At 40.0% G+C, this 21,014-nt stretch overlaps 1 long non-coding RNA gene across 7 annotated transcripts in view; it reads right to left on the bottom strand.

Annotated features, from left to right (window-relative positions):
- LOC109499079 overlaps positions 1 to 21,014 on the bottom strand; it is a 283,874-nt gene that overhangs the window by 165,240 nt on the left and 97,620 nt on the right. The gene's annotated exons all lie outside the window — the stretch shown is intronic.

Genomic DNA, 21,014 nt, shown 5'->3' with positions numbered 1-21,014 from the left:
AGCAGGCCACCCACAGTCCACACATGCACACACACACACAATCCCCACACTCACACCCAGCCCACGCACACCCACAGTCTCCACGCATGCACAAAATACGCACAGTCCACATGCACAATTCACACATGCAATACACAGTCACCCCCCCCCCCCCACACACACACACGATTCCCACATATCCACAACAGAGATGTGAAAACATGCAGATCTGGGGTCCTCACACGTTTTCTTTACTCTCCTCAAGATTTAAGTGGCACCCTAGTGAGAGATAGGTTATGCTTCTCCAGAGGGGTAGACAGCTTTATAAGGAAACATAGAGTTTGATTCCTTTAATAATGATAAGGAATATATTAAGTGAGGAGGTGGTGAATGTTGTAAAAGTTAAAAAAAGTTTTGATTTTTTCTTTTTTCTTCAGGTATTTCTAGTTACACAGAAACATTAACAATCCTTTGGTGCACAATCTTAAAAACAGATTAGTTTTTAAGAAAACTAAAGTATTTTACGAGGCAAATTAAACAACTCCACATTAAAATGACAACACTATGGGAAGCATATTCATTTTTTTTTGAGACATTAGACTCTCATAAACAACAACAATATATAAACACAGGGAAATGTCAACAAAAACATAGAAATTAACCACTTGGGATTTGGAAGAAAGAGGTCTATGAGCCCCCTTCTCTCTGAGTTGTGGTTCCTGGATACAGGAGTAACCCAACTTATCAAGAGACTCTTTGTAAAGTATGGATTAGCCTGCCAGAGCACAAAAGACTCAACTCCATTGCAAAGCTTTGCTGAAATCCAGCTTTCAGGAAGGAGGAGAGCTGAGGTTATGTGTCCTACCACCCAGAGCCCCAGAGCCTGACTGCTGGCCATCAGCCAGCTAAGGGGAAGTTGCCTTTCTCTTTAATGTCATAAGTTAAGGGAAAAGAGGGAGGGAAAATGGAGAACGAAAACTCAAAATCCTCACAATGGAAATTTCACTGATTTTTTTTTCTCATTTTATTTCTACAGTGTGTTCTTTCCTTTTGTTTTATATCAAAAAACTCCAGAGACTCTGACTGCAGCTTATTTATAGTATATGATATAGTATATGGTATCCCATGTTTCTATTCCAACACCATGAGTAGAGCCCCTTGCCTTTTTCTATGAGGGCATTTTTTGGTTGTTGTTGATTGGTTGTGAATGCCAAAGAGTTTTAGAAAAGAGCAGAGTCCTCTGCATGGACACAAAAAATGGCTGCCTACTGGTTTAATTCTCCTTTTCATCTCCCCATCTCTAACAAACTCATGTAGAGTCCTGTTCTGGTGCTTAACACTTCCCTCATTGGAGTCCCTTCTCTACAAAAAGTTATAAGCTATTATCCAAAATAAATAAATAAATAATGCAAACCTGTAACCCCCAGAGTACATTAAAATGAAGTTTTTAGCATTCACTTCCACCAATAATCACATGAGTAAGGAATACATGTTCCCAACTGAATAAAACAAAGGATGGGTAAACTGTGATCAACAGAATAAAGTATAAGAAAGAAAGTTGCAAAACCCAAACCTGAAGCACCAGTGTTCAGAAGCAAGAAGCTTTTGCTTCTCTATAGGGGACTGAAGGTGACAAGAGAAACCAGCTCTGGGAATGAGGGAGAAGAGAAGGTACAAGGTGGGAAATGCCAAGACAGCCAGGATGAGCTACATACAGCTTCCCTGGTATGATATGAGAATTACTGAAGAAAGTCTCTATGCCCCAACCCCTTGGCTAATACATGAGATTCTACATGGAGCTTTATTTTTTTCAGTTTGATTTATTTATTTTTAAGAGAGAGAGAGAGAGAGAGAGAGAGAGAGAGAGAGAGAGAGAGAACATGAGCTGGGAGGGGCAGAGACAGAGGGAGACACAGAATCCAAAGCAGGCTCCAGGCTCTGAGCTGTCAGCAAAAAGCCCAATGTGGGGCTCAAACTCACACACTATGAGATCATGACCTGAGCTGAAGTCGGACGCTCAACTGACTGAGCCACCCAGGTGCCCCTTGAAGCTTCATTTAATTAGCCAAAACCTTTAACCATAATTTAAGGATTTCACCCTATTATGAATTGAATGTTTATGTCCCTCTCAAATTCATATGTTGAATCCCTAACCCTCAATGTGACTATATTTGGAAACAGGACCTCTAAGTAAATAATTAAGGCTAAATGGGGTCATAAGGATAGGGCCCTCCCTCATCCAATGAGATTGGTGTCTTTAAAAGAAGAGACATCGGGCGCCTGGGTGGCTCAGTCGGTTAAGCGGCCGACTTCGGCTCAGGTCATGATCTCGCGGTCTGTGAGTTCGAGCCCCGCGTCGGGCTCTGGGGCTCTGTGCTGACAGCTCAGAGCCTGGAGCCTGTTTCCGATTCTGTGTCTCCCTCTCTCTCTGACCCTCCCCCATTCATGCTCTGTCTCTCTCTGTCTCAAAAATAAATAAATGTTAAAAAAAAATTTAAAAGAAGAGACATCAGAGAGTGAGCTCAATCTCCCCATACACACAAAGAAGTCATGTAAGCACATTGCAAGATGGTGACCACCTAAAAGCCAAGAAAAGATGCCTCGGTATGAAAGCTACCACGTTGGCATCTTTTTGTTTTAATTTTTTAATTAATTAATTAATTAATTATTTTGAGAGAGAGAGAGAGAGAGAGAGAGGGAATACCAAACAAGCTCTGCAACTGACCCCGCACAGCTCGATGCAGGGCTCAATCCCATGAACTGTGAGATCATGACCTGAGCCAAATTCAAGAGTCAGATGGTTAACTGAATGAGTCACCCAAGCATCCCTACCTTGTTGGCATTTTGATCTTGAACTAGCAGCCTCCAGATCTGTGAGAAATACATTTCTGTTGTTTAAGCCACCCAGTCTGTGATATTTTGTTAGGGCAGCCTGAGCTAAGACACACCCCAGGGTGAAGTAATAAGGGTGACTAAAGTTTGACAGAAATGGTAAAACATATGAGCATGGCATGCCACTGTAAAAAAAAAATGGGGTATCCTTTCACAAACTTCCCTGGAACAGGATTGTGTGGAGTTGGGACTTTTCTCTACCCTGAATTACCTCAACCTTTACTAACCTAACCTTTGAGTTCCTTATCTTCCCTAAGTGATCTCCATTCCTGAAACATTTTTCCTCAGAGTTTTCTAAGAATTAGGACATGTCACTGCCAAAAAGTAACCCCCATAAAATAAAAGTGAAGGAAGCCTCAGTCAAGGAAACTACTAGAAGCTTCCATCTCACCCACCTACCCTGGCAAAGTCTGGACTTAGCTCCCATGTAACTTCACTGTCCACTGGACATTGGTTGAGTACCAACCTTATTTTAGCTGCTACAATGAGCTCTGACAGACAAAGATGAGTAGGTCACAACCCCTGCACTCAAGAGCTTCAAATCTTGAGCGAGACAGGCACTCACATAAAATGCTACATTTCAGTGTGTGTCACCATACAAAAAACGTTCTACAAAAAGTAGAATGGAGAGTGAGTCATTTCCCAGGAAAAGCACTTTCCTGCTGTAAAAGGACATTCCTTTTTCAAAAGCTGAAAGTATAAAAGGACCTGGTATAAGAAGGAAGAGGGGGATTGCAATAGAGTTGAAATATAAGATACAGAGAACTTACAGGATGGGAGGGTTAGGATATGGGTGTCAAGAGAGAAAGCAAGTGAGGGCCATACTGAGAGATTGCTTTCCATGGCACGAAGGACTGGAGAAAAAGGGAGGAGACAGTAATGTCTTGGTGAGATCAGTTCAGAGAAAAAAGAAGATAATTTCAAATACCAATTTCCTAACCTAACCCCTGCATACCCCCAGGCCTTTGTTTCTCTTGTGACTTCATTATTTCTAAATTTTTCAAGGGCCTTTTGAGATTTTAAATACATCCAATGTAACCCGAGTCCAAAATGTGCTCTCTTTTTTGTCATTTCATGAATTTTTCTTTCTTTCCTAGCCCTATACTTTTTATTTATGTTTAATAGGGACATTGAGCCAGCAAGACTCCTAAGAGGGCCGGAGCCAGCTTTGTGCTCTGTGTGAGCGTGTATGTGTGTGTTAAACAATTTCATGGACATCTGTCATGCACAGTTAACTTTGCATTGCTGCATTTTAAGTGGTGGGCCCAGGCTTGGCCGGCAGTGATAAAGTAGCTGGCAGTTTTCAAAAAGCCACAGGATAACAGAGCATGAATCATAAAACACACTACTGTGTAGCAATATCCAAGTTCATTCAATGCAATGAAACCATGCAGAGGCCCTTTATCCCCAGCTAATTATGTGGAAACGTCTAAGACAATAAAGCATCTGGTGGTCTTTCTTCCCCGTTTCAATTTTTCTCAATATTGTGACAGGGGAAAGTATTGTGCCTTTCCCAGGGTAGTTGCAGTGAAGAGGAGTAAAAGCAAGGGTCAGGGAAGAGCAAATAGATGAATTTATAACTTTCTTTTTATTTATTCCTTCCCCATTGTCTCTCTGGAAGTCTTCCTTGAGGGCTGTATTTTGGGATCACTATTCTCATTGCACTCTGCTTGAATCCCCTTTTCTCCCTCTTTAAAAAAAAAATACCACCCAAACTGCCAGACCCTCTATGATTCCCTGTTGCCTGTGGGGCTTTCTCCCCCAATAAGCATCCAGGGATTTAAGTCTAAGATTTATAATCACTCTCTGGACTCAGGTTAAGGGAAAGGTTCATACTTCTAGGAATGAAACCTAATATGTGATTTCCTTTCTAAAAAGAGGTGATGAGAATGGTCCTTGTGATTAAGGTTTTCCCAGAGAGGGTTCCCTGTAATTGCCTTGCACATGGCTCTTTTTGCCATTCTCTGGAAAACACACGCAAATGCCATGTGTTACACTCCTGGGGGTTTTGATGAAAGCCCCTTTATAGCTAAGCACTGCGCAATGAGACCCGAGCCAGAGTCTGATGAGGTGACTAATTGGTACCACTAGCTTAAAAAGCTAATAAGTTAATTAGATTAACTTCGTTCATGTTTGCACAAGGCTTTGAAGAGGGAAACACTACAGGAGCCCTAAGCTTCTCTGAATTGAGATCTGATGCAGCTCCATGCTGAGTACAAGCTTTCCCCTGGAAGGACATGAGTCTACCGTGGTTATATTCTGTTTTGGTTTGTTCCATTATTTAATTCCTCAGCCACCTCCCAATCTTCCTCAAAAGCCAAATTAAAGTGACATAATATGCCTTTAGTATCTCCTAGTGCAAATTGGTAGTCATTATAAATATAAATTCCATTCAAACCATTAGGAATGTTTTCATTTCCCCACTTTCTCTGTGCATTATTGTAATAACATCCAAATCATTTTAATGGCAACTCAATAATCAAGTCAGATTCTTTTCAATGCAAAAATAGAAATAATTGCAAGGTAACTTAACTGAGTGGTATTTGCATTTTCTTTGAATTGCTTAATTATCCCACACCTTGAAAATGCAGTGAGGCCTAGAATTACAGTATCATTAGTTTTTTGTGTGTAAAGTTTTAGCATTAAGTTAATTTTGTATGCATCATCAATGTCTCCCCTCTCATCAATCAATCAATCAATCTATCTATCTATCTATCATGTACGTATCTATGTACCTATCTATCTCATGTATTCATTCACCAAACATTAAACAAGATACTAATAATGTAATGCTCAAGAGATACACAGTGATGAAGACAGAACACAGCCTTCAAGGAACTTTTCATTTAGGACATATAACATCTCCTCTAGGTAAAGGACCTCAAGGCAGAGGAAGAAAAGAGATGATTGAGCTGAAAGACCTACGGGAGACTTCAAGGACAAGATGGCTTTTGAGCTGAACCTTAAAAAGTTTTCATGAGTAGAGATGGACGAAAGGACATACCCTGAGTGAAAGAGACTGCATAAACAAAGTTTCTGACAAGAAAGGGCACATGGCACATCCAATTAGCAGAAAATAATGCAGTATGCAGGGGCACACACAGAGAAGGAAGTGAAAGATGGGACTGACAAAGCAGATGAGATTGGATCATGAATAGTCTTTCTCAGGTTTGTGGTCTTTGTGGATGTTTGTTTGTCTAAGCAGGAAAGGAATCAAGCAAGAAATGACTGGGAAAGCCAGTGAAGGCATTTTTGAGATTGTCCCTTAAAAGGCAGTAAAGATCCAAACCAAAGTGGTCACAAAATGTAATAAAAAAGAGGGGGAAAAAAGATACATCACTCATGAGACTTTCAAGTGAAAAAAATTTTTTCAAGAGTAGATTAAAAATAAAAATATATAATTTAATCACATAAAATCACATTTTTTTATTTATAAAGTTTTATCATCTCTGTATGGTAGGTTTAAAAGTGTCTGCCTAGGGGGCACCTGACTGGCTCAGTCGGTAGAGCTGATCTTGGGGTCATGAGTTCGAGCCCCACTTTGGGGGCAGAGTTTACTTTTTAAAAAGTGCTTGCTTGGGACTTTTGTGACTTATTTTTCTCAGCAATAAAGACGTATCAATTGTAAAATAAAATATTTTTAAATATATCAATCAATGTCAAGACAGGAGCATCCCTAAAGAAAAAACATAATTATAAGAAGTAATTCAGATAAAGTGATCATCATGCTAAAACAAACAAAAAAAAAAGTTGAAACTTGAGGTGGCATAATAGAAAAGCATCACAGGAATTTAAGGTGAGATTACTTTACAACATAACTAAATAACTCTGGGTCAGGTGCTTAACTTCTCCAACTCTGTTTTCTCATCTATAAAACATGGTAATAATAGTGCCTCCTTTACAGGGTTCTTGTTAGAATGAAATGAGGGCCTGTGCAAAGTGCCTAACTTGTGTTAGACACTCAATAAATGTTACTCTCCTACTCCCTCACAACCCAGTGTCAGAACCTAGTACAGTGTCTGTATGAAGGCACAGAAAGAGAGCATCAATACACAATTTCTCATTATTCACTTCACCTGGGGAATCTAGAAACCCAGACTGTTGAGAGAAGAAGTACAGTACCAACCAGAACTTCCATTCTGCATCCCTGCTTCCAACAAGTTGCTTCCTCTCTCTCCTCTTAGCCTCCCCACATGTAGTTCTCGGCTGCATGCAAGCTTGGATGGAGACATAGAAATACCATCTTTGCCTGTGTTCCTTGGCTAAGGTAGTCATAATAAAATACCACAAACTTGGTAGCTTAAAAAACAGAAGTTTATTTCTCTTGCAGCTCTGAGTCCAGAAGTCCAAAATTGATGTTTTCATAGGGCCACATTCACTCCAAAGGGTTTAGGGGAGAATCTCTTCCTGCCTCTTCCAGCTTCTGGCTTTCTTTGGCTTGTGGCAGCATAACCCTAATCTCTGCACATGGTCTTCTCTGTGCCTCCATGTGTCCTTTTCTATCTCTTATAAGGACCCTCTTGTTGAATTTAGGGCCCACCATAGTCCAATCATCTTGATCTTTATCTTAATTACATCTGCAAAGACCATATTTCCAAATAGGGTTGCATTCTGATGTTTCCAGTGGGTGAACATGAATTTTGAGGGGTGCTATTTAACCTATTTAACAGTGTTTTAAATAAAATTGGTTTTTCTGCCATCTGAGCAAGCATAAAAGAAATGACACCCTTGTAGCAACAAGCATACCTAGTGCTCAGATCTTGGTTTCTAATACCATTCTCCCATGAAAGGAATTAGGGCTCATTACAGGAATGGCCAACTTTGAAAGTGGGGCAGGAAACATACAAGATGATCTTGGAACATTTTATAGTGTCAGAGAGTAAGAAAGTGCTAACATACACACACATACACACATGCACACAGATGCAGATATGTCAAAGAAGCACCTACATGAGTGAGCCCATGCCATACCACAAGTAGATGAACTGTCCACTTGAGTCCAGTCAACCCACAGAGATAGGAGAAAGAATAAGTCATGTTGCGGGGCGCCTGGGTGGCGCAGTCGGTTAAGCGTCCGACTTCAGCCAGGTCACGATCTCGCGGTCCGGGAGTTCGAGCCCCGCGTCAGGCTCTGGGCTGATGGCTCAGAGCCTGGAGCCTGTTTCCGATTCTGTGTCTCCCTCTCTCTCTGCCCCTCCCCCGTTCATGCTCTGTCTCTCTCTGTCCCAAAAATAAAATAAAACGTTGAAAAAAAATTAAAAAAAAAAAAAAGAATAAGTCATGTTGCTTCAAGCCACTAAGTTTTGGATTTGTTTTACAGCAATATATAACAAACACACATATATTTTCCTTTTATTAAATTGGTAAAGACATGTTTTTTAAAGTTTTAGTGCTGTTAAGAGTACATCAAGATGTGGCCAGTCAAAATTAAAATGGTTACAATTTTTCTGACAAAAGAAAAAAAAGGACCATAGGAGAAACTTAAAGAGCTCCCAATGACCAAAACTAGAACAATTTGAGCAACAAAATAAAGTAGTATTGAATTATAGCACAAAGTATAACATGAATATCCATGAGTAGTCCCTAGTGATATATATAACAATTGAATAAATTAATAAATCAGAGACAAAACAAATCTTCATTGCAGAACTCAATTTTTGTAGATGCTCTACCTTCAAAGGAGGAGGGCATGATACCCAGTGCTTATGTGGGCTGCATATAGTGGTTTCTTTCGAAAGCATACGGTACAGAAAGGGGGTAGAAAGAGCAGCTTTCCAGTGGAGAAAACTGACAAATACTACATCAGTGAAGTGACCAAGGGTCAACATCAACAGTCATAAATCATGTTGATAGTATGTACCCTTGACATGATGTGATAAAAATGTCACTTTACCTCTATGGTCTCCCTCCTAATAACCCATAACCCCAGTCTGATCATGAGGAAAACATCAGACAAATTCCAATAGTGCAGCATCCTACAAAATACTTGACCAGCACTCCTCAAAACTGTCAATGTCATCAAAAACAAGGCAAATCTGAAAAACTGTTACAGCCAAGAGGACCCTAAGAGACATGATGATTAAATGTAATGTGGTATCCTGGATTGATTCCTGGAACAGGAAAAGGACACTAAATAACTAGGGTAATCTAAATAAACTATTGGCATTAGTTAATGTATTAATATTGGTTCATTAATTATAACAAATGTATTGCAGTAGCATATGATATTAACAAAAGGAGAAACTGAGTATGAGGCACATGGGAAGTTTCTGAACTTTTTTGCTGTAAATCTAAAACCGTTCTAAAAAAATAAAATCAATTTTAAAACTATATTGCTCAAAAAAATCAAACTGCACTCACTCTCCTTACACAATGGTAAAAATTTAAAGGAAGCTAATGAGAACAGATTGTGTTTGTTTGCTTTGTCTACTGATATAACCTAAGAGCTTAGAACATATTTGGGCAAAGTGGAGGCACTTAACAAATTTTTTTAAATTTCTAATAATCTATTCCTCAGATAGTTACTGAACAACCCCTATGTACAAGCTGTATACCAAGCACTGGGGATAAAACTGAATTTGAAATTTATTTCCAGACCTCTTATAGAATAAATGGTTTGGGGGTACCTGGGTGGCTCAGTTGGTTAAGCGTCCAACTTTGACTCAGGTCATGATCTCATACTTCACAAGTTCAAGCCCTGCATCAGCCTCTGTGCTGACAGCTCACAGCCTGAAGCTGCTTCAGATTCTGTGTCTCCCTCTCTCTCTGCCCCTCCCCCACTCATGCTCGCTCTCTTTCTCTCAAAAATAAATAAAAACATTTTCAAAATTAAAAGAATAAATGGTTTTAACAGGAGATATTTCTAATTTACAAGATACGTGTGACATTAGCCCTGCTGCCCCAATTCCACTCTTTCAGATAGCTTTCTTCTTATTGACGGTGACCAAGAAAGCAATATTCTCCTGTTTTAGGCTTTTAATTGCACGAAAAACAAGTTTATTAAATAAGGTGGATTTTTCAGCAAATACTTTTGAATGAATTAAAACACAAATAAAAATTTATAAAGAAACTTAAAGAGGCTAAAGCTTTCTGCTATTTTCTGACTTCCTATTTCTCATTCATTTTGTTCTATTTGGACTTTTTGGCATGTTTCCCAATCAGGGAAAGAAATTTCTTTGAGTAAAATGTTGCTGAGCATTTTAAAACTTTCTAGATCTTTCAACAGCTTATCAATGAATGACTCCAAGTACAGCATATTTCTTTGCCTACAGACACATCTCTTTCCTACCCAGTGTGCCCATAGATATTAGCACAAGGATCTTCTCACAAGACACACTTCAGGTCCATTCTAACCAAACCTTTTCGGGGGATGAGTGACCTAGACTCGGGCTGATTTACATAATGCTCAACACCTGATGATGATTCAAGGCAGCTATTCACATATTCACAAATCATTAGACACATCTGATTACAATTTTCAATCTTTCGAGATGCTTGGGTGGTTCAGTCAGTTAAGCGTGTAACTCAATTTCAGCTCAGGTCATGATCTCATGGTTCATCAGATCAAGCCACATGTTGGGCTCTGCAGCAACAGCACAGAGGCTGCTTGGGATTCTCTCTCTCTCCCTCTCTGTCCCAACCCCACCTGAGTGTGCTCACATGCTCTCTCTACCTCTCTCTCTCTCTCTCTCTCTCTCTCTCTCTCTCACCCACCCCCCCCCTCAAAATAAATAAATAAACATTTAAAGAAAAACAATTTTCAATCTTTCCATTGCTAGTGGCTGCCTTCATGGTTGGCAATTTTCTATTTAAAATATCAGTTGCCTTGCTTGCATATTTAGAGATGAATAAAGTTATATTCTTATGTTTTAATCTATTTGTTTAAATGTAGGGTTAAAGAAAGGCAGCACTTTCAAGGTTCAATTCTTCCAGCTGAGCAAATTCACCCTTTTGACTGAAACTCTGACAAACTTTAAACATTAAGCATCTGAAAAACAAAGAACCAAGGCAAACAATGTTGAAATGAAGGAAATTTAGAATACAAGACTTTAAATGGTTTCTTGATTATCAGAATGTCAGATGCTTGGATCACTGGGCCGAAATCACTTCCCAATGTCACAGAGGAGAAAACATTAAAAAGAGTGGCCACCCATTCATTACCTAATGGTGATTTCTGTGCATTAAAAGGTGATCAGAGAATTTAAAAACGTTAATTAGAAGAGACTTATTTAATCATTTCGTTTTTGACAGAGAAGCAGCAAGTCCAGATAGAACAGTAACTTGTCCAGTACAATTTGGTGCCACCAAAGAGAGCAAGCAGGTACCCCAAGAGACACAAGGAGCCACTGGGTGCGCTTTCCATACCATGCCATCACAAGCTACAACCTACTGAAGGTTATTTATTAAACACAGGTCATTATGAGGAAGAGCACATTCTCCTTTCAAGTCTGTTTTTCTATCTTTTGTTGGATTCATCTTTTTTTAAAGTTAACTTTGCCATTTATTGAACACTAGCAATACACATGGACGTGCACTGGCATGTGTTTGAACACAGGTGTGTATATACAAATTAGCCAACAAGAAGTCCACGCATGCTGACTCTACTTTTCTACTTCCATTTTTTTCAATAATCCTCTGAGTTTGTCTTGCACTCCCACTATTCTTCACTCTATGATCTCACTGGTAACTCTTTAAGTTGCAAATCTATTAGGTTTTTCTCTGTCACAACCTCCTGACTCTTGTGGTGCATTTGTTTCTGTTGATCATCTCCTTTTTAAAACTCCTGGTTCATAGTCACCTTGACACTAAGCCATCTGTTAGTCTCTTTTTCTACTTGCCTTTACTCTTGCTCATTCTTCATGACTTGTCTTTTTCCTCCATCATTTAAATGTCAATGTTCTAGCCTTAACCCCCACCAGACTCATCTTCCACAGAGGCATCTTAACTACTTACCAGACCTTCTAAACAGCAGCCCCTTCAAGCTTTTCATCAGCAAGTAGTGCCATCCTTCCTTTTTCTTTCTTTCTTTTCTTTTTCTTTTTCTTTCTTTCTTTCTTTCTTTCTTTCTTCCTTTCTTTACCAATTAAATACTACTTAGTTTTCTCAAGACAGTTAAAACACCATGAAGCTAGTCTTCCTTACTGAAATCACCAACGCTGCTTCATAGTCTAATAGTACAGACACATGTTATATGTTATCAGAACACGAGAGGGTCACTTACATTAGTGATTGTGAGCTCAGGAGTTAGACTGCCTTTTATTTTTTTTGTAATGTTTATTGATTTTTGAGATAGAGAGAGCACAAGCAGGGGAGGGGAAGAGAGAGGGGCAGACAGAGAATCTGAAGTGGGTTCCAGGCTCCATGCTGTCAGCACAGAGCCCAACTTGGGACTCGAACTCACAGACTGTAAGATCATGACCTGACCTGAAGTCAGATGCTTAACCGACTGAGATACACAGGTGCCCCTAGACTGCTTACTTTTAAATCTTTACTCTTCCACAAAATGCTTCAGCTTCCTCATGGGGAGTAATATGAGGAAAATAACAATACTGATCTCCTATAGTGCAGTGAGGATTAAATGCATTAATATATGTAAGAAATCTAAAACAGTACCTAGGCCATATTTAGTTCTCAATAAATGTTAACTATAAGAGTTACTGTAGCATGTTACCACACTGAATTAAAATTATTTATTTGCTTGTCTAACTCTGTTACTAGAATATGAGAACCCAAAGGATGGAAGCAGGTCCCATCCAACATTCTATACCCAACTCATACCACAGAGCATATAAACAGGTGTGTAAACTGTTTGTTGATCAAATAGAGTACTTAGGGAAGAATAAATGGAGAATGAAATAAAGTGATATTGATCTGGGAGCATATTGCAGTTTCCCTGGCCAGATAAAGGTATGATGCCCCTACAATGAAGATGGGAAGACTACTAAAAATAGAAAAAAAAAAAAACAGAGTAATAGGAAGAGACTTCAACTACCTGGAGAGCTTCAGGAGACTACAAATATTGAAAGCAGGACATCAAATAAATAACTGACTTGCATGAAACATAGAGAAAAATGGAAGAAATGAGAACTAAGAATGTAATTCAGACCAACAAGATACAGCCATTTGGGAATATAAAAATGGAATTTGAGATTAATCAAATTTAACAAAAATATATTTTGTAGCTATCACAAACTCCCAGATACTGTATTTTTTCTCTTCTGTCACCTCTTTCCACCTTTCTTTATAATTAATTTACATGAAGATAGCCTCTTTTAAGTTGTTACTCTTAAAGGGAAAATACCATACCTTTCATATTTTGCCTCTCTCATGGCATGGCATGCAGTCTTCTTCACCCAGGAATCAATTAATATTATTGACTAAATTAAAAGGAACCAAGGGGGAAGTATAAATGGAAAAGAAAGGGACATACAATTGTCAATTTGCATGTGGAATTGGCACAATTTAGTAACTTTTTACATATCCTAGGGTAACAGCAAGGAAACATGAAAAGCCAAGTGTTCCAGTCAGGAGATTAAGAGAAGCTGACACAATTTTTAGGATTCAAATGTCATTTACAGCAACTGATTTCAGAAGCAAGAGGATGAATGTGGTTCAGACCAGCTGACTGGGGATGTTTGGTCAAATATCCAAACATAAGAACCCAGGTTATGGATGACTGGACGGTTCTAGAGCCCAGGAGAAGATTCTGGACTAAAGTCATAGATATGAGAGTCAGTTGCAGGAAAGTAGGAACTGAAGACACTGAGGGAGGTGTGACTTACACAGAACAGGAAAAGAAACAAAAGAAAACCTCCAAGATTAGAACTACAGTGGCAGAAAGAGAGCACAAGAGAAGACAGAAAAGGGTATCATGAGTGTCCAGAGGGAACAAAGCATGAAAGGATTTCTTGAAGGAGGATGTGGTCAACCATGTCAAACACACCAGGGTCAGAAGAAGCTGAGAAAGGATGAGAAAAAGCCATTGGCCTTGCAGGGAGCAAGTTTAGGAGCCTCATGGAGTTAGGGTGGCCATTGTGAAAAGCTAACATCTCCAAAGGCCTTAAGAAAATTAAGGCAATGACTGTGGGCCTCTTTCAAGAAACTGGAACTGAAAGGAAAGGACTTAACACCTGTCTGTCATCTGAATGAATGAATAAGTGAAGTAATCAAATGAACAGGTCCTGTGGGATGCGGGTATAGGGGAGCCATGAGATAGAAAGACTCAGATGGACGATCCAACATCTGACCTAGGAGGGACTTTCTAGACAGCATCAAGGTCAACCCTCCAATGTTCCCTAGGAAGAAACTCAGAATGGTTGGGCAGCTAGTTCATGTTAGGGTAGAGATTTAAATGAAGATCTCCAATCTCCCAGGTGGGAGACATTTTCACTACACTCTCATTGCAACATGAACCTTAAGCTTGGCAAATAGGAAACAAAAAGAAAAGAAAAGGGTTACACCTATTCTTGCTCTCCTTCCAGTTACTTCTTCTAGTACATCTATCATCCCTCATGAAGATATAACATGCATCCTTCCTAACTAGTCTGTAATAAATTATTGTTTTCTATGGGAAAGGCGGCAAGTGGATGTTTCCAAGATTGTTGGACAGTATAGTTTTCCTTATGACACTGACTTTCACCTTGCCATGAATACACTAGATTTCATGTGGCCAAAATCACATGTGCAGAGAGAAATTGGCAGAAACAGTGGCAGTGGTGGGAGCGGGGGTGCAGTTTTTCCTCTTAGTTTCACACAGGCAGAGCCTACACAGCCAAAGCGGGCTAGAAGGGAGGACTGAGTGATAATCTGGCAAACTCAGGCAGTGTAAATACCCAATCCAGCCACTCGGGCCTCCAGGCAAAGAAAAACATTTTCCCTGACCCTGCCAACTTCCCTCCTTGTGTATGAAAAATGCTCCAGGACGTAGGCCTAGGGGATTCATGGATCCCAAATGGTGGCAATGCCAAGTTGGCATGGGACTATGTGAGGCCTCTCTCCAACAGCACCTTGGACTCCATCCTCTCCACTCCTCCCACCCCCACCATTTTATTCCTCTATGGCACTAAGAGAGTATTTGGGAAGAAACACCTCTGTGCAGCCACTAGGGGACTGCTTAATGCACTGTATTAGTAATGCAGTGTCAGGGGTCTGGCCAACATAGATTCACTGGAGAAGGATCCAGATGCTATGGTTATAGGTGATTTAGCAAAGCCTGGGTAACTACAATGCTGCATTTATTACTTTATGCATTGGCTTCACTTACTGACTGGCTCCAGCCAGTTCTAGTGGAAGAAGATATTTCTCATCAGTAAGTCATTTTATGCTTTCCTTGGATTGCCTCTTCTATAAATCTGAGTCCAAACTGTTAAATTAAAATGGAAGAGTGAGTTTCAGTATTTTCTCCATATAAAAGGGGGCCTGGAGTATCAGGCATTATGGACTCTTCTCTTCATGTCCAAGTCACTGGGTAAGTAACTAACAACTTCCTCAGGCCAGGGGGAATGTTGGAAATTCAATCATTTCTTTAGCATACTTACCTTCCTGAGTTTCTCTGGCCCTTCTCCACCCTACTACACCTGCCCCAGCAAGGAATATGGCAATCCTGTCAGAGACGCACTCATTTTCAACATGACTATATCTATTTACGCAGGAACAAGGGTTTATGAGGCTGTTTTACTTACCTAGTCACAAAAGCAGATTACACTCCAGTATTCACTCTTTTTCTCCTTTTTATTTTTGCCCACCCCCTTAAAAAGCCTTAACAATAGCAATATTGGAGACAAGCTGGGAAACCTGCCTCTTCACAAAGCTGACACAAACGTTGGAGGACCAATAATGTATTCAGCAGCCACCTAGTCAGCAATGCAAAATGGTCCCCGAGTTCAAGGCTATGATACATTAGAATATAATTTGGCTGGAGCTTCTCTCTCTATTATGGAGAACAAATGCATTTTTGAATGACTTGAAGAAGAGGTCATGCTATTACTTATGATGGGTAAACTCAAAGAGGGTCAGAGAGGAGACACAGTTCAGATAAGCCCCTGGAAAGTATATATGCTCTTTTAAATCTAATCCTATTTTTTAGGTCTCTCTCTTCACTTTCAGGGCAGGAAACTTGGCTGCCATCTGGGGCTCTATTTTCAGCTTGTTGGGAGTTCTCAGAGAACTGCTGAATCTCTCTCTCAGTGTGCCCCTGTTACTCCATCTATGGAGTATGGAAAATGCCACCCACCTCAGGCCGCAGGGGACACTGAAAAGTTGCTACCAGGGCTGTTGCTGTGATTGTTTCTCAGAAGACTAGAATCTGGCCAATTTCTGAGAGCTTTAAGATAGCTGGATGATATGGGTTTTCTTCTTCCTCTTTTTCTTAAAATGATGCCTGTGTGTTCAAAGTTCTGTCATCTTTTCATTCCCTCCCCTTGTCTGTTTTGTACACAGGTTCATGTCCACAAAAGAAGCAATTTAAGTTCTTTACTGAGGACCTCAAGTTCCTAATTCTCTCAACCAATCAGGCAGTATATTTAGAGAAAAGGCAAATATGCCTTAGATATTCTTAGCTAAACCTGATAGAGAAAACTGCTTAGCACTGTATTCGGTTTGCAGTGTACCCTTGCCTAATTAAACTGGGTTAAAGAAAGCTTGGGAACATTGCATAATTACATGAAAAATCAATCTCACTTATTCTGACAGGCTTTGTGTGCACTGTTAGAAATTATGACTAAAAGTCACTTTTTCTATGTTCACATGCTTTTTCCACATGTGCTATAGGTAGAGTGAACTTCCAAGTCCAGGTCATAGCAATCCCTGTTGGCGCCCATTGGTAGAGATGGGGTGGACCACATGAGGGCCAGGTTCGGGCCACTCTATGAACAGTCTCACAGTCCTCAGAGCAAGTCTTGGCTGCACATACCTCAGCCTCTGCACCAAGTTTCTTTCGCTTGAAAAAGAGTCACAGTCCATCTGCTGTGCAAATACACAAATACAAAACCATCTCCCGTTTCATTAGGAATTAGTCCCCACCAGGATACAGCAGCCCTTTCACCTTTCAGATGAGGAATGAATGTTGTAATTGTAGATCAAGCTCCTGAGGCCCTTCCTAGGCAAGGAATGGAGTCAATCTTGGCTCCAGGGAGCCACCAGGCCAGTGGTGCCCTAGCAAGTTCTATACCCAGTGCAAAGGTGACACATGCCAATTCTTAGTCTATCTTCTCTTACACTATTTTCCACCCTATGAGGTGAGTTTGGATGGCAAGAACTGAAGACCTGAGTGGAAGTGACTTCCAGATATACACAACACCTGTACCAGTCCACAGCAAGTAAATCATCTCTATGTATCTTCCTCATAGATAGTATTTTCAGTTTCTGAACTATAAATATCCCAAAGGCTTCATACAGTTCTGCATTGTTCTTAACTTCTTAACAATGATCAGGAATTATTTCTCTAAAAAAGACAAAGAATCCAATATTTGACATTTTACATGATTCTTTCCAGGCTTGGGCACTATCAAAGAGACTAAAGAAGAGCAAAATTTAAAACTGAGCCTCATGTATGTGCACAAAATACCTCTGGAAGGGTCTAAAAGACCCGGTAACAGTGGTTGTCTCTGGGAAGAGAGGTGTGCTGGGGAAAAGGATGTCACTGATGTTCACCATAGGTGGTAGAGGAGGAAGAGGCAGAAGATGAGGAGGAGAAGCGGGTGGCTATTGTGGTTTTCAGAGAGATCCAATTTTATTTTACACAGAAAACAAAGACATTTCTAATTTCAGACATGGATAAAACTCCCCAGTTGCATCTTAAAAAAAAAAAAAAACCTGCATTGAGGTGGCTATCGGGAAAGATTAATTTTAATAGTCAGTCTACAATGCAGATTCATGAGTGTGTTATCAACCTATTTTATTTTCTCCCTCTCTGACATGGTCTTTGGCAGTCTCCTTTTCCTCTGTTGGACACATCCATTGAAAAGACACAAGGTTCTACACTGAAATGCTGGTTATCCGAAAGTGATTTGTTCTTCCTTTTCCCTCATCATCCCTTCCTTTCAGTATGTACTCCCTTGCGGAACTTTCTCAATCCTCCATAAGGTTCCATCATTTAATTTACCTATCCTTCCCTTCCTCCTTAATAGCATTTACTGAATGCTTTCTGTACTCCCTCTTTCACTTCATTTATTGCTTATTAGATGCCAGGCACCATCTTAAGTGCTTTATATGCAGTATCTCATTTAATCTTCAGAGAAAATTTATAAAGTACTATTTTTATCTCCATTTTGCAAATGAGAAAGTCAGATATTAGACAGATGAAAATACCTTGACCCATGTTACACAGCTAACCCAGAAGGGCCCACTAAGAGAACACATACTAAGTTATAATAGCGTTATTCTTACCTCACCCCTTAATATTTTTTTTCAAATTAGTTTTTTTTTCAAATTCCTGTTCATTATCCAATGTCTCATTATTTGCCTCTTCCTCTTCTCCTCAATATTCCATTGTTTACCCCTGCCCAGGTAGCACCTTTATTCATTCATTCATTCATTCATTCATTTATTCATTTATTCATTTATTTAGCTCGGGTCCAAAATTCAAGTAGGGGATTGTTTTTCAGGGCATCTGTTCCTGCCACTGAGTGATAGTGAAGACACAGCCATGGTAGCAATGGCTATAGGCTATGTATTTCAAAGAAAGATGAGTTCCTGCTTATTTACAACTTAATAAGCCTTAGATAAATGCTTATCTTTGTGCTTGAAAATGATGCTTGTCCCCAAAGAAGGGTGACCTGTCATCAAGTATCTTAGTAAGGTAATGGAAAGAGAGGGATTGTATTTGACTGTACATTAGTGTCTAGCAGGTGTTGGTAAGTTCATAAAATACATAATTTTTCCATGAAATATAACTTTTATACTTGTGACAAATGCAAACAAAATCCTATCATGAACAAATGTTTTTATTTTTAGCTCCAAAATATCAAGCTTTGCAAAAATGTTAAGCGTAAAACAGCATTCCATTAAGTTGCTTTTGTTCTATTCACATCACTTTATTTGAGAGGGCTCTTATTAACATCATTATCATTATGACATAATGGAAAAGGAGAACTTGAAGGAAGAACACCAAGATTCAAAAAATAAAACTCATATACAAGTCTTGCCCCCACCCTTGACCTAATGAACTATGGATTAAGAAGAAAATGTGTGATCCTGAAACAAGAGAAAAGTGTGTGTAGCTAAAATTCATATACCAAAGGCTAAACTAAAAGAAGGAAAAATTTTCTGTCTAAATATAAACATGCATGGGGACATAGATACACACTCACTCAAAATCCCCTGCGTCAGAAGCCTTGGCCCAAAGAAGCCAATGGCAGAGACTCAACTATGTGACATCACTGCATCTCGGGTAATATGTGGTAATGAATTCATTGCATGGGATCTATGACCAGAAATTCATCCCTGCCCTCCCCCTTGCTCACCCCTTTCCCAACAGCAAGCCAAATTTGCGTGGTATCACTGTGCTGCTCAGCCTGTGTGCTTAATGCATTCATTAAACAGGAGACTGGAGATGGTTTCCTATGTTTCTCATTATTTAAAAGAACAAGTTAATCTCCCCTTTGGGGGGCAGCAGGGGAACCGAAAACCACATGATCCTCTTAAATAGTTCTTTGCCTGGTCCTCCCCTGTTGACAGGTCTGCCTTCGTAATTTTATTGTCGTGGCTCTGAAGCAAATTTTAGAGAGGTAGAGTTAGTTGATGGAAGGGTGGGAATGAGGAGAAGGAAGATGAGGCTAGGAAAAAGGGGGTGAGGGAAAGAAATCCAACTGTCTGATTTGCCTCAATCATGGCAAGTCTTTTATCAGATCTATCTCCTTCCCTTCTCGAGTGCTTATCATATCACACAAACTGCTCCTGAAGAGCCCTCCATTTACCCTCTCCCCTAATTAAATGTGCACTTCATTAATGTAAATTGGGGGTTTAATGCTCTTGTTGAAATTCTGAAGAAAGTGCTATGGCCTTGCGAAATGCTTAAGCATCATTGCAAATTAGATTAGGGACCAAGAAAGGCAGTAAAATTAGAATGATAATGGCTGATGTGGCTTCCTGACAGGCATGACTATTCAGGGATCAATGGAATGGAGAACAGTTTCCCGAGCCGAAAGTGAAAGGCAGGGACAAACGTCAGCCTACAGATGTGGCTTTTGGAAGCACTTTCAATTAGTTTAATTTGGTAAATGGTGGGGATTTAGAGGCTCTCAGCCAGTCATACAAGACAAGAATACATTGAAATGTTTTTCACTTTTTAACATAAAATAGGATTGGCTTTAGATTTGCATTTCTCGAACAAGAAGATGGAATGGGGCGGGGTGGGAGGGTGGAGGGTGCAGGGAAAGTTTCCAAAGTGTTTCACTAACTCTGCTTTTGAAAATGGAAATGACTTTTATGAGCTTGGACTGCAACCTCCCAAATAGTGGGAAAGGGGAGAGTAAATTGTACCTCTTCTGGTTCTCAGGGAGGCCTTAAATCCTGGAGACACCAAGAGCCCAATACGTACTAAAACGGGTGGCAGCAGCGGGGCCTGGGGGGCAACAGGCAGTGAAATACACTCGAATTCACTCATCATTTCCCTCTATAAATGTATTCTTCAACTTAAAAAAAAAAAAGCTATCTCTCAGTTATAGGATTCCTTCTGTTCCTTCCCTTCAAAAAAAAAAAATCAGTCACAGTTTTAAAGGTATCACGAAAAAGGAATATTCATAATTTGTTCCACAAATATTCACCCAAGTACATGTGCGCGAACTTATGTTCCGAGGGCATCAGTACCACCTCAGCAGACACTCGCTCAGTGGATGTTCATTTGAGGCTCATTTGGTTAGTGCTAAGTGTGCCTTTTCCTTTTTGTTCCCTCCTGCTAACTCCACCCCACCCCCAAACCACTGGTGTCTTCCCTGGAAAATAAATTGGCACTAATCTGGGGACCAGGGGACGTTTACAGGCAGGACAGCTTCTGTGCACAAAGACCTCCTTCAGATTTGCACATTTTGACTACAGGTCCCTCCTTGTGTTCCCAGAATGCTGTCAAGCTCCAGTTGGACCTCCTCCCTGAAGGCGTCTGCATCTTTTATGAGTGAAGAGGAAGGAGATGATGCGTCAGAAACTAC

Source organism: Felis catus, chromosome B1 (genome assembly GCF_018350175.1).
Source record: "Felis catus isolate Fca126 chromosome B1, F.catus_Fca126_mat1.0, whole genome shotgun sequence".
Taxonomy (NCBI): domain Eukaryota; kingdom Metazoa; phylum Chordata; class Mammalia; order Carnivora; family Felidae; genus Felis; species Felis catus.
This window is presented reverse-complemented; position numbering and strand designations above follow the sequence as displayed.